General features: G+C 43.3%; 1 protein-coding gene across 5 annotated transcripts in view; it reads left to right on the top strand.

Moving 5' to 3' along the window:
* The first annotated feature begins 5,615 nt into the window (after positions 1-5,615).
* THRB (thyroid hormone receptor beta) overlaps positions 5,616-12,895 on the top strand; it is a 606,374-nt gene continuing 599,094 nt past the window's right edge. For 3 of the 5 annotated variants that reach the window (XM_073630241.1, XM_073630242.1, XM_073630243.1), the window contains exon 1: positions 5,616-5,834. The gene's annotated coding sequence lies outside the window, so the exon portion shown is untranslated. The remainder of the gene's footprint in view (positions 5,835-12,895) is intronic. The other 2 variants (XM_073630249.1, XM_073630246.1) reach the window with 2 other exon arrangements.

Below are 12,895 nucleotides of genomic sequence, written 5' to 3'. Positions count from 1 at the left end.
ACTATGTACATTACCCACTCCCGACCCTTGAACTATGTACATTACCCACTCCCGACTCCTGAACTATGTACATTACCTACTCCCGACCCCTGAACTATTTACATTACCCACTCCTGACCCCTGAACTATGTACATTGCCCACTCCCGAAACCCCTGAACTATTTACATTAGCCACTCCTGACCCCTGAACTATTTACATTACCCACTCCTGACCCCTGAACTATGTACATTACCCACTCCCGACCCCTGAACTATTTACATTACCCACTCCTGACCCCTGAACTATTTACATTACCCACTCCTGAGCCGTGAACTATGTACATTACCCACTCCTGACCCCTGAACTATGTACATTACTCACTCCCGAAACCCCTGAACTATTTACATTACTCACTCCCGACCCCTGAACTATTTACATTACCCACTCCCGACCCCTGAACTATTTACATTACCCACTCCCGACCTCTGAACTATGTACATTACCCACTTCTGACCCCTGAACTATGTACATTACTCACTCCGGACCCCTGAACTATGTACATTACCCACTCCCGACCCCTGAACTATGTACATTACCCATTCCCGACCCCTGAACTATTTACATTACCCACTCCCGACCCCTGAACTATGTACATTACCCACTCCCGACCCCTGAACTATTTACATTACCCACTCCCGACCCCTGAAATATGTACATTACCCACTCCCGACCCCTGAAATATGTACATTACCCACTCCCGACCCCTGAAATATGTACATTACCCACTCCTAACCCCTGAACTATGTACATTACCCACTCCCGACCCTTGAACTATGTACATTACACACTCCCGACCCCTGAACAACGTACATTACCCACTCCCGACCCTTAACTATGTACATTACCCACTCCCGACCCTTGAACTATGTACATTACCCACTCCCGACTCCTGAACTATGTACATTACCTACTCCCGACCCCTGAACTATTTACATTACCCACTCCTGACCCCTGAACTATGTACATTGCCCACTCCCGAAACCCCTGAACTATTTACATTAGCCACTCCTGACCCCTGAACTATTTACATTACCCACTCCTGACCCCTGAACTATGTACATTACCCACTCCCGACCCCTGAACTATTTACATTACCCACTCCTGACCCCTGAACTATTTACATTACCCACTCCTGAGCCGTGAACTATGTACATTACCCACTCCTGACCCCTGAACTATGTACATTACTCACTCCCGAAACCCCTGAACTATTTACATTACTCACTCCCGACCCCTGAACTATTTACATTACCCACTCCCAACCCCTGAACTATTTACATTACCCACTCCCGACCTCTGAACTATGTACATTACCCACTTCTGACCCCTGAACTATGTACATTACTCACTCCGGACCCCTGAACTATGTACATTACCCACTCCCGACCCCTGAACTATGTACATTACCCATTCCCGACCCCTGAACTATTTACATTACCCACTCTCGACCCCTGAACTATGTACATTACCCACTCCCGACCCCTGAACTATGTACATTACCCACTCCCGACCCCTGAACTATTTACATTACCCACTCCTGACCCCTGAACTATGTACATTACCCAATCCTGACCCCTGAACTATGTACATTACTCACTCCCGACCCCTGAACTATTTACATTACCCACTCCCGACCCCTGAACTATGTACATTACCCACTCCTGAACCCTGAACTATGTACATTACTCACTCCCGACCCCTGAACTATTTACATTACCCACTCCCGACCCCTGAACTATTTACATTACCCACTCCCGACCCCTGAACTATATACATTACCCATTCCTGACCCCTGAACTATTTATATTACCCACTCCCGACCCCTGAACTATGTACATTACCCACTCCCGACCACTGAACTATTTACATTACCCACTCCTGACCCCTGAACTATGTACATTACTCACTCCCAACCCCTGAACTATGTACATTACCCACTCCCGACCCCTGAACTATGTACATTACCCACTCCCGACCCCTGAACTATGTACATTACCCACTCCCGACCCCTGAACTATGTACATTACCCACTCCCGACCCCTGAACTATGTACATTACCCACTCCCGACCACTGAACTATTTACATTACCCACTCCTGACCCCTGAACTATGTACATTACCCACTCCCGACCACTGAACTATTTACATTACCCACTCCCGACCCCTGAACTATGTACATTACCCACTCCTGACCCCTGAACTATTTACATTATCCACTCCTGACCCCTGAACTATGTACATTACTCACTCCCGACCCCTGAAATATGTTCACTGTTTCTTTAATATTTTTTTTTTAATCACTTTTATTGCTGTCACAAGGATTGTAAACATCCTTGTGACACCAATAGGCATGTGACAGGACAGGTATAGAGAGATCTGGGGTCTATAATACCCCAGGTCCCTCCTCTGCACCTAAAAGCATTCAAAACACCAAGATCTGTGTTTTTGAATGCTTTCGATTTTTTAAAAATAGTGCTGATGGTTTCAGAGTAAACCAGAAGTGATGTCACGTCATTGCTTCTGGTTTTACTGTCACAAACAGCTGATCAAAGCTGATCCCGCTTTGCTTGGCTATCCGGGCTAGGCTGCGGACGCGCCGGCTGGTCGCTCGGGTCTCCTGGTGGGATGGGAGAGCCTGAGAGAGCCAAAGATGGAGACGTCTCCTCCCGCCGTTTGTAATAGCAATTGAGCGGCTAGTAGGCAGCTCCGATTGCTATTACAAGAGAGCTGATCGTCGGTTCTTAAAAACTATACCAGGGTGATGCCTGCAGCTGCAGACATCATCCCAGTATAACCACTAATAAGTGGTTAACCACTTGCTGACCAGCCGTCCCAGTTTTAATGCGACAGGTTGGCTCGGCAGGGCAAATCGACGTTACCTTACGTCGCTTTCCATTGTGGCCACTAGGGCCCCTGGAGCCGATGCAAGTGGCCGGTGGGTGCAATGATTGCCGGGCACCCGCAATCGCTCGTGATGGAGAGAGAACCAGGATCTGTGTGTGTTAACACATAGATCCGGTTCTTTCAGGGGAGAAGAGACTGATCATCTGTTCATACAAAGTATAAACAGCGATCTGTCATCTCCCCTAGTAAGTCCCATCTGTTCATACAAAATATAAACAGCGGTCTGTCATCTCCCCTAGTAAGTCCCATCCCCCCTTCAGTTAGAACACAGTGAGGGAACACAGTTAACCCCTTGATCGCCCCCTAGTGTTAACCCCTTCCCTGCCAGTGACATTTTTACAGTAATCAGTGCATTTTTATAGCACTGATCGCTGTATAATTGTCAATGGTCCCAAAAATGAGTCAAAAGTGTCCAATGTGCAGACCCAATAAAAATCGCAGATCACTGCCATTACTAGTAAAATTAATAAATAATAATAAAAATGCCATAAAACTATTCCCTATTTTGTAGACACTAAAAGCTTTGCGCAAACCAATCCATATACGTTTAATGCAATTTTTTTACCAAAAATATGTAGAAGAATACATATCGGCCTAAACTGAGGAAAAAAAAAATTTTTTTGAAAAAAAATGTGTGATATTTATTATAGCAAAAAGTAAAAGATATCAGGCTTTATTTACTAAAGGCAAATCCACTTTGCAAAACAAGTGCACTTGGAAGTGCAGACGCTGTAAATCTGTAAATAGGGGAAGATCTGAAATGAGGGGAAGCTCTGCTGATTTTATCATCCAATCATGTACAAGCAAAAATGCTGCTTTTTATTTTTCTTGCATGTCCCCCTCAGATCTACAGTGACTGCACTTCCAAATGTACTTTCAGTGCAAAGTGGATTTGCCTTTAGTAAATAAACCCCATCGTGTTTTTTTCAAAATGTACACTATTCTTTTGTTTATAGCGCAAAAAATAAAAACCGCAGAGGTGATCAAATACCACCAAAAGAAAGCTCTATTTGTGGGGAAAAAAAGGACGTCAATTTTGTTTGTATACAGCGTCGCACGACTGCGCAATTGTCAGATAAAGCGACGCAGTGCCGTATCGCAAAAAATGGCCTGATCATTGAGCAGCCAAATCCTCCGAGGCTGAAGTGGTTAACCGCTAAGCCACCGCCCACCGTCATATGACGGCTGGACGAGGCTTCTGTTGTTCTGGGAGGGCGTCATATGACGTCCTCGCCCTCCCGAGCCACTAGGGGACCCGGTCACTCGGGACTCCCGAGCCACTAGGGGACCCGGTCACTAGCTGCGTCACTCGGGACCCGGTGCGCGTGCCCGGCGGCCGCGATGTCCGCCGGGCACCCGCGATTGCCGGGTAACAGAGCAGGAGCGTGGATCTGTGCATGTAAACACAGATCCACGTCCTGTCAGAGAGGAGAGGAGACCGATGGCGTGTCCCTTGTACATAGGGACAGCGATCGGTCACCTCCCCCAGTCAGTCCCCTCCCCCCACAGTTAGAATCACCTCCTCATACATTAACCCCTCGAGCGCCCCCTAGTGTTAACCCCTTCCCTGCCAATCACATTTACACAGTAATCAATGCAATTTTATAGCATTGATCGCTGTATAAATGTGAATGGTCCCAAAAATGTGTCAAAAGTGTCCGATGTGTCCGCCGCAATATCGTAGTCACAATAAAAATTGCAGATCGCCGCCATTACTAGTAAAAAATAAATAAATAATAAAAATGCTATAAATCTATCCCCTATTTTGTAGACGCTATAACTTTTGCGCAAACCAATCAATATACGCTTATCGCAATTTTTTTTTACCAAAAATATGTAGAAGAATACGTATCGGCCTAAACTGAGGAAAAAATTTGTTAAAAAAAAAAAAAAAAATTGGATATTTATTATAGCAAAAAGTAAAAAATATTGTGTTTTTTCAAAATTGTCCCTCTTCTTTTGTTTATAGCGCAATAAATAAAAACCGCAGAGGTGATCAAATACCACCAAAAGAAAGCTCTATTTGTGGGGAAAAAAATGATAAAAATTTAATTAAGGTGCAGTGTAACATGACCGCGCAATTGTCATTCAAAGTGCGACAGCACTGAAAACTGAAAAATGGCTTGGGCAGGAAGGGGGTGTAAGTGCCCTGTATTGAGGTGGTTAAAGAGCCGACTCAGCCCTTCTACCTGGGGGCATCGCTGCCCCCCTGAAAACTGCCACCCAAGGCAAACAACTTGTTTGCCTCGCTGTAGATATATCCCTGTTTCTAGTGTGTGTTGTCACAGTTTCTGATTTCTCATATGTGTTGTCACAGTCTCTGATCTCTCCTGTGTGTTGTCACAATCTCTGATCTCTCCTGTGTGTTGTCACAATCTCTGATCTCTCCTGTGTGTTGTCACAGTCTCTGATCTCTCCTGTGTGTTGTCACAGTCTCTGATCTCTCCTGTGTGTTGTCACAGTCTCTGATCTCTCCTGTGTGTTGTCACAGTCTCTGATCTCTCCTGTGTGTTGTCACAGTCTCTGATCTCTCCTGTGTGTTGTCACAATCTCTGATCTCTCCTGTGTGTTGTCACAATCTCTGATCCCTCCTGTGTGTTGTGTATAGATCGGTGTGTGTGTTGTTGGTGACACACACACACACACAGTGTACACAGATGCAGTGTGTGGTGGAAGCAGTGTTCTTCCTCTCTCGTCTCCTCTCTCCTCCTCTGCTCTCTTCTCGTCTCTCCTCCTCTGCTCTCCTCTCCTCCTCTCCCCCGCCCCTCCTATCCTTGTTCGTCCTCCCCAGGCAGGTCATTTCAGGACAATCCCAGCGCCCTGCACCAGATCAGCTGTACAGCTTTCCTCCTCCCGGCCGGCCGCCGCTCTGCATTCATCTGACTGTCAGGTGAGCCCGGTTCTCCTCTCGTTCTGTCTATGGGCCTGTGTGTGTGTGCTGGTCCGGGTACACGGCTCTGCCCGCCGCTCGGTGCCGCCTGTGTCATCACACTGACAGCCCGGGCCGCCTGTCATCTCATACTTTCACTTCATGTCATTGCTGGGATTCATCGTATGGCCGATGGTCTATGGTCTATGTGCGGGGCTGTCATGGTGTATATAGAGTATACAGTGTATATAGAGGATCGGGTGGTGTCCGATCTCCGGGGATGGGGGGCTCCCCGTGTACCGGGACATCTCATGGACAGATAGCCGGCTGGCTGCTTGTAGAAGAAGAGATCTGCATTGGATGGGATATTAGATTGTGTAATACTGTGACCTGTCATCTCTCCTCTGTCATGTTATTGTATAGGAGGGTGACATCGGACCGACTGCCCTACACACTGTACGGGAGGATCGGTACTGACATGAGGATTGATACTACCTGATGGTATGGGGGAGCTGCTTTTATATTACGCTAAATACTTCATCTCCATGTGCTGGGATCGATTCCCACCGATCACCCGATCTATAGAGAGCACCGATCATCTCATACTATATACATGGATACAATGGAGCAATCTGTACACACATGATGGATCTGTCAGTGATAGTGAAGTTCGTTTGTTGTGTTGGTGCTATCACATAGTCACTGGTGCTCTAGATTAGATAGTATGGAAGTCACTGCTGATGCTAAAAAAAAAAAAAAAAAAAGTAAAAGTATTATTTATATATATATATATATATATATATATATATATATATATATATATATATATAGATAGATATATTTATTTCCCAAGAGTGAATAATAAATATATATATATATATATATATATATATATATATATATATATATATATATATTTCTTTTACTTTTTTTCTTTTAGCATCGGCATCAGTATATATATATATATATATATATATATATATATATATATATATATATATATATATATATATAAATTCACTTGGGAAAATAAATAAATATATATATATATATATATATATATATATATATATATATATATATATATATATATATGGTATGTATGTATGTGTGTATATACCTATATATATTTTTATATTTTATTTATTTTTTAAAATTGTATTTTATTTAAAAACAATTAAACGGATATATATATATATATATATGTGTGTTTGTGTGTGTATATTATACATATATTATATATATATATATATATATATATATGTAAAATTGTAATTCAAAAGAGAGAGCAGCACTCATGGGTCTTGAAAAGTGAACGCAAAACATATAATGAAGGTTTTATTTCGATGTTTCGACGAGGCACAAGATTGTCTTCCTCAGGACAAGCTCCGTCCTGAGGAAGATGAGCTTGTGCCTGGTCGAAACTTTGAAATAAAACCTTCATTATGTGTTTTGCATTCACCTTTCAAGACCCATGAGTGCTGTTTTTTGGATTATATGCACTACAGTCTGCTGTTCACCCGGGCCCATTATCTATTTCTGATTTGTGTGCAGTGGCAACCATTGGATGTTATATATATAATGATATATATCATTTTTATTTTTATTTTTTACATCTATGTTTGTGTGTGTATATATGGTATTTATATGTATATATATATATATATATATATATATATACACAGTACATATATATATATATATATATATATATATATATATATACATACAGTACATGCATATATATATATATATATATATATATATATATATATATATATATATATATATATATATATACACACAGTACATATATATATATATATATACACAGTACATATATATATATATATATATATATATATATATATATATATATATATATATTACATGCATATATTCAAATAGATCACATATGTAAAAAATCTATCTATCTATCTATCTATCTATCTATCTATCTATCTATCGATAATATTTTAGTAGGAGAAGTATAGGATAAAAAGACTTGAAAAGGTATGGCATCTCTGCCACTAAATTATAAAAAAAGTTTTAAATAAGCCCCACCTGCAAATAAAAAAAAAAAAAAAAGAAAAGGATTAATATTCCCCTGTCGTGCTACTAATATGTGCTCCATTGCAAAGCTGAGTTTGTTGAAAAGTATAATATACTTAGGCCCTGTTCACAGCAGAATGCAGTGCGGGACACCCGAGTTCTATGTACGTTTCCAGCACCGCAATCAAAACGCAATGCAGTTGTGGTCTGCAGCAGGTGTCAATGTCAATGACACCCCAAGCACAGGTCACAAATGCAGCGCGTTTGCCTGCATCGGGTTGCACGATACAATAGTACCATGTGATTCATGCGTTTTTTAATGAGGTACGTGAACTACATTTGGTGCAGTCCGGGGACATTTCAGCCTTTTCAAATGAATGGGCTGAAATTGCACTGCACCCGGATTGCATATGAATTGCACAGGAATGCACAGCATGTTCCTGTGCGATTCATGGTGTGAAGTGGCCCTGAGGCTCCGTTCACACCTGAGCACAGTGCAGCGACAGCTGCTGAACTGCGTTTTTTGTTAGCTTTTTTTAAAAAAAAATTGTGGAGCGTTTTGGAAGCAGCACCAATTATTTGAATGGACCTCTCTCTGCACCAAAAATGCTCCAAAGACGCTCATGTAGCAAATCGTAGCACAGAGCCAGGAGCGTTTGGCATTGCGATTTTTGTTGCAATTTTAGAGCATTTTTGGTTCTCGCAAATGCGTCCTATGTTTTGCCGCGATTCTGGAATCATGGGCAGAATCGCACGATTCTGCCCACAATGCCAGTACGCTCAGGTGTGAATGGAGCCTTAGGGTACATTCACATCGGGTCCAATGGGACTGCTTTGAGTGGCTGTTCTAGTGCAGTTCCACCACCCCCCCACTGCATGACAAGGCAAAATGCATTGTCTCCAAAGTGGCCCGGTTCACACCTGTGCTGTTTGGTGTGGGTGGAGAATAATGCTGGATTTTTTTTCCCCATGGGGTGAATGAAAGTGGTACCTTCCACCAGTCACTACATTACTGTGCCACAGAGAATTGATGGAGGGGCCAGCAGAAGGTACCACACCACACGTGGGGGGGGGGGGGGGGGCGGTATCCAACACACCTAGAAGTGTCAGACAATGATGTCAGACAATGAGTATTTTTCAGCCACCCGATCTCTGTACCCGATCAAAGACTGTCAGTGCAGGAGGTGGTTCAGGTAGGTTTAATTTCTTTCCTTTATAGGAGAAAAGTATTTATTTTGTGATTTCTGCTAAAATGTATACTGGGCAATGAGGAGCAATGGGCAGGCAGCAATGTGCAAAAACTCATAGCAAGTAACTCTGAACGTTGCGTTACACCGTGCAAGTTTGGGCCGATTCAAGCTAAAACGTACCAAATTTCGAATTGTTGGTGCCTTTGCTATTCAATCGGCTTTTGCTGGAGGAACCAGGTAGAAAATTGTCAGACAGAGAGTGCCTTTGTTCACTCAGATGCAGGCACTGTTTGGGTATTCTGTCAGCCGCGGGTGTCAGCTGTCAGAATACAGTAACAGGTAATTCCTCCATCAATGCTGTTTGATGTTGAAAGAATCTTTTTGTAGAAATCTGTGCATGCGCGATCAGCTTAAATCAGTGCTGGGCGGGATAACTACAGCAATCAAGGTAAACTTCTGATTGACTGACACAGGGCACAGCATAGCATGGCTCTTCTCACTATTAAAAAGAGGACATAATTCAATTGTGAGGGTATGTTAGAACATAGTTAATGTAAACCAATCAGAAATAAAGAAAACAGTGGCTTAGAGCAGCACTTGGGTCCCTGATTTAAAAACTCAGCCTAGACCAGGGGTCTCCAAACTTTCGAAACAAAGGGCCGGTTTGCTGTCCTTCAGACTTAGGGGGCCAGAGACTGTGGCCATCAGGAGTGGAAAATGTCCAGGCATCAGTTGGAGTAAACAATGTCCCATCATTGGTGTCACTGGCCCCCATTGTTGTCAGTACATGAAATAGTGCCCCATCTTTGTTGTCAGTGCATGAAATAGTGCCCCATCATTGTTGTCAGTACATGAAATAGTGCCCCATCATTGTTGTCAGTACATGAAATAGTGCCTCAAGGGCCAGATAAAAGCAAGCAAAGCGCCGCATTCGACCCCTGGGCCGCAGTTTGTAGACCACTGGCCTAGACACTACTGTATGCATGGAGTTTGCATGTTTGCATGGTTTTCCTCTGGGCAGCCCAGATTTCCTTGTTGGTTAATTGGCTCTAGAATGTGTGTACAAAGTGTCTATGCACAAGTGCTATCACATTCTCCATGCTAGCCCCCAGTCCTAACCCTAAGACCCCTTTCACACTGGGGCGGTTTGCAGGCGGTATTGCGCTAAAAATACCGCCTGCAAACCGCCCCTAAACAGCCTCCGCTGTTTGTTCAGTATGAAACCCGAGGGCTTTCACACTGAAGCGGTGCGCAGGCAGGACGGTAAAAAAAGTCCTGCAAACCGCTTTTTTGGAGCGGTGAAGGAGCGGTGTATTCACCACTCCTTCACCGCTCCTGCCCATTGAAATCACCGTCGTTCTTGCAGCGGTATTCGGCCGCTAGCGGTGCGGTTTTAAGCCCCGCTGGTGGCCGAAAAAGGGTTAAAATCCCTCGTACAGCGCGGCTATAGCCACGGTATTGCCGCGGTATAGCCGCGCTGTACGAGGGATTTTAACCCTTTTTCGGCCGCCAGCGCCGCTTAAAACCGCACCGATAGCGGCCGAATACCGCTGCAAGAATGACGGTACAGCAGCGCTAAAAATAGCGCTGTTGTACCGCCGACGCCCCCACCGCCCCAGTGTGAAAGGGGCCTTAGGGAGGGTTCAGGTAAGACCTGGTGACCTACCATGTAAAAATATACCCTTTTTCAATGGAAAAAGGATTTTAAAATGTAACTCCACTTCTGTTGAGAAAACAATCTTGAGAAATCAAACTTAGTAGTAGATTTCTACCTTTAAAATCAGTTTGTTCTACCATGTTCTTTCTAGACCGATTCTTTATTAGAGGGTTATGGGTTTATTATGACCTCCTGGTACGCTCTCAGTGTTTCAATGAGGAAAATTGCTGACATCCCTTTAGAAGTATTTAACCTCTGGAGAGAACTCCCCCCCAATATAAAATTCATACTGCAGAGGATGCCTAAAATTTCACTTTTACCGTAGTGCAAATGTCTGAGAAAATCAGTGAGCCAATCACACAACTCAAACATGACATTTCTGGAGGTGTATAGAAGGCCTCCATGTTGGTTGTCATACTGCATTTCATTTTTTTTACACAGTTTTATAAAATTACTGTGGCTTCAGACTGATAATTTTATAATAAAGTATATGTGAACAAAGTATATGGCAATCACCTGACTGCACAGCCTTCATGGTGCCCATTCTTACACATACTGGGGTGGGTGCTTATTAAAGGGGTAAGTTCCCAATATGAATTCCATAAGGGTGACACTGTTACAGAAGGTGTGCTGTGATTGGTGGGTGGCAGCTAACCTGACTATGGGAGATACATGAGCACCAGTACGCTGGCACGGAGTTATGTATCTCAGTAGAGGAGGCAATGAGGGGCACACTGACAATACCAGCACAGATCCACTCCTTGGCCTGGAACTGGCAAGATCACTAGGTATTTCTGAGGAATGGACAAAGCCAAAAACAATCAGGTTCAATTTACATCAAGCCCTTTCCACCCAACCCCAGCATCCTGATAAAGCTGATCTTCACTGCATCTGAGCACCACAAACCAAAAACACTATTTAATTCATTTTTAATATTCAAAGCAAATTCCCCTGTCCATTCATATCTCCATGCTTTATTTTGTTGAGAAATCACTTTGAGAAACACCCCCCCAGCATTTCTGGCCATGACCATCTTGAGTAAGGGCAAATGATTCTTGTAACATTTACTTCCTTGAATCCATCTGCTCTTGGCTCAGGCATGCAGGCAGGGCAGTGTGCTTAGCTGAGAAAACCCATCTTCCTCTTCCTCTCCTCTTGCCCTCCTGAAGACTCCTGGGATGTATGCCATAATTTGCCTAGGCAACAAACCAGGAAGTAACTGAAGAAATGTAAAAAAAAAAAAATTAAAATAAGTAAATATGACATACTTTCCTATCTATTTACTAATGCTAACAGCTTGAGGATTAAAAATAATCAATGTTGATTGGGAAAGTGGAGCTCCACTTTTACAGGATCTTTATCATACCTCCCAACTTTTTGAGATGGGAATGAGGGACACCTGTCACCAAAAGCATGCAGGCATAGGACACACCCTCAGCCACGCCCCCTTAAAGGAGAATTGTACAAGAAAACAAGATTGCTTAAACCCACAAGTACTTTTTTTTACCACTACTATTCCTTTTTATTGGCATTTGGAATTTACAAATGCAGCAATTTAGAAATCAGATGAAAGGTTTAGCACTGGAAAACACTTTTTGATAGAAAAAAGGTGCATTTTCTGTACAGCTATATAGATCAGACCAAAATGAGGGACAAATGAGGAGGAATGAGGGACAGAGGGACTTTGTTCCAAATCAGGGACTGTCCCTCGAAATCAGGGAAAGTTGGGAGCTATACTTTATGCCCAGAGAGCAGGAAGGAATGTCTCATCACATGACCACTGTGATTGGCTGTAGAATTAGAATGAAATAGCCCTTGACGGTGGGACAAAACATGTCGGGGGAGTGACCTGGATGAATTGAGCTAAAGCTGCTTTTTCCTACTAACTACTCAGGCCAGGCGATGTGTATGGCAGCTGGGCTATTTCTTTCTATCTCTACAGCATGCTTTGGGTCTGGGTGAATCTCTCCCTAGCCTGCACCCTCACTAGTCAACGGCATCCAACTTACTGGACCTTGTCAGCCTTATGCATTTGTCGTGGGTCACAATGTGATTAGCAATCAGTGGTCACATGATTGGCAGCCAGTCTGCCCTACTCCTGATCATTATTAGACACTGGGAGCTGTCTATGACAGCTTCCAGAAACCTCAGCCGTCCATGGACCCATATGTGCGGCATGTGGG

Source organism: Aquarana catesbeiana, linkage group LG05, assembly GCF_042186555.1.
Source record: "Aquarana catesbeiana isolate 2022-GZ linkage group LG05, ASM4218655v1, whole genome shotgun sequence".
Lineage (NCBI taxonomy): Eukaryota > Metazoa > Chordata > Amphibia > Anura > Ranidae > Aquarana > Aquarana catesbeiana.
Note: the sequence above shows the minus strand (reverse complement) of the source record. Positions and strands in the feature narration are given on the sequence as shown.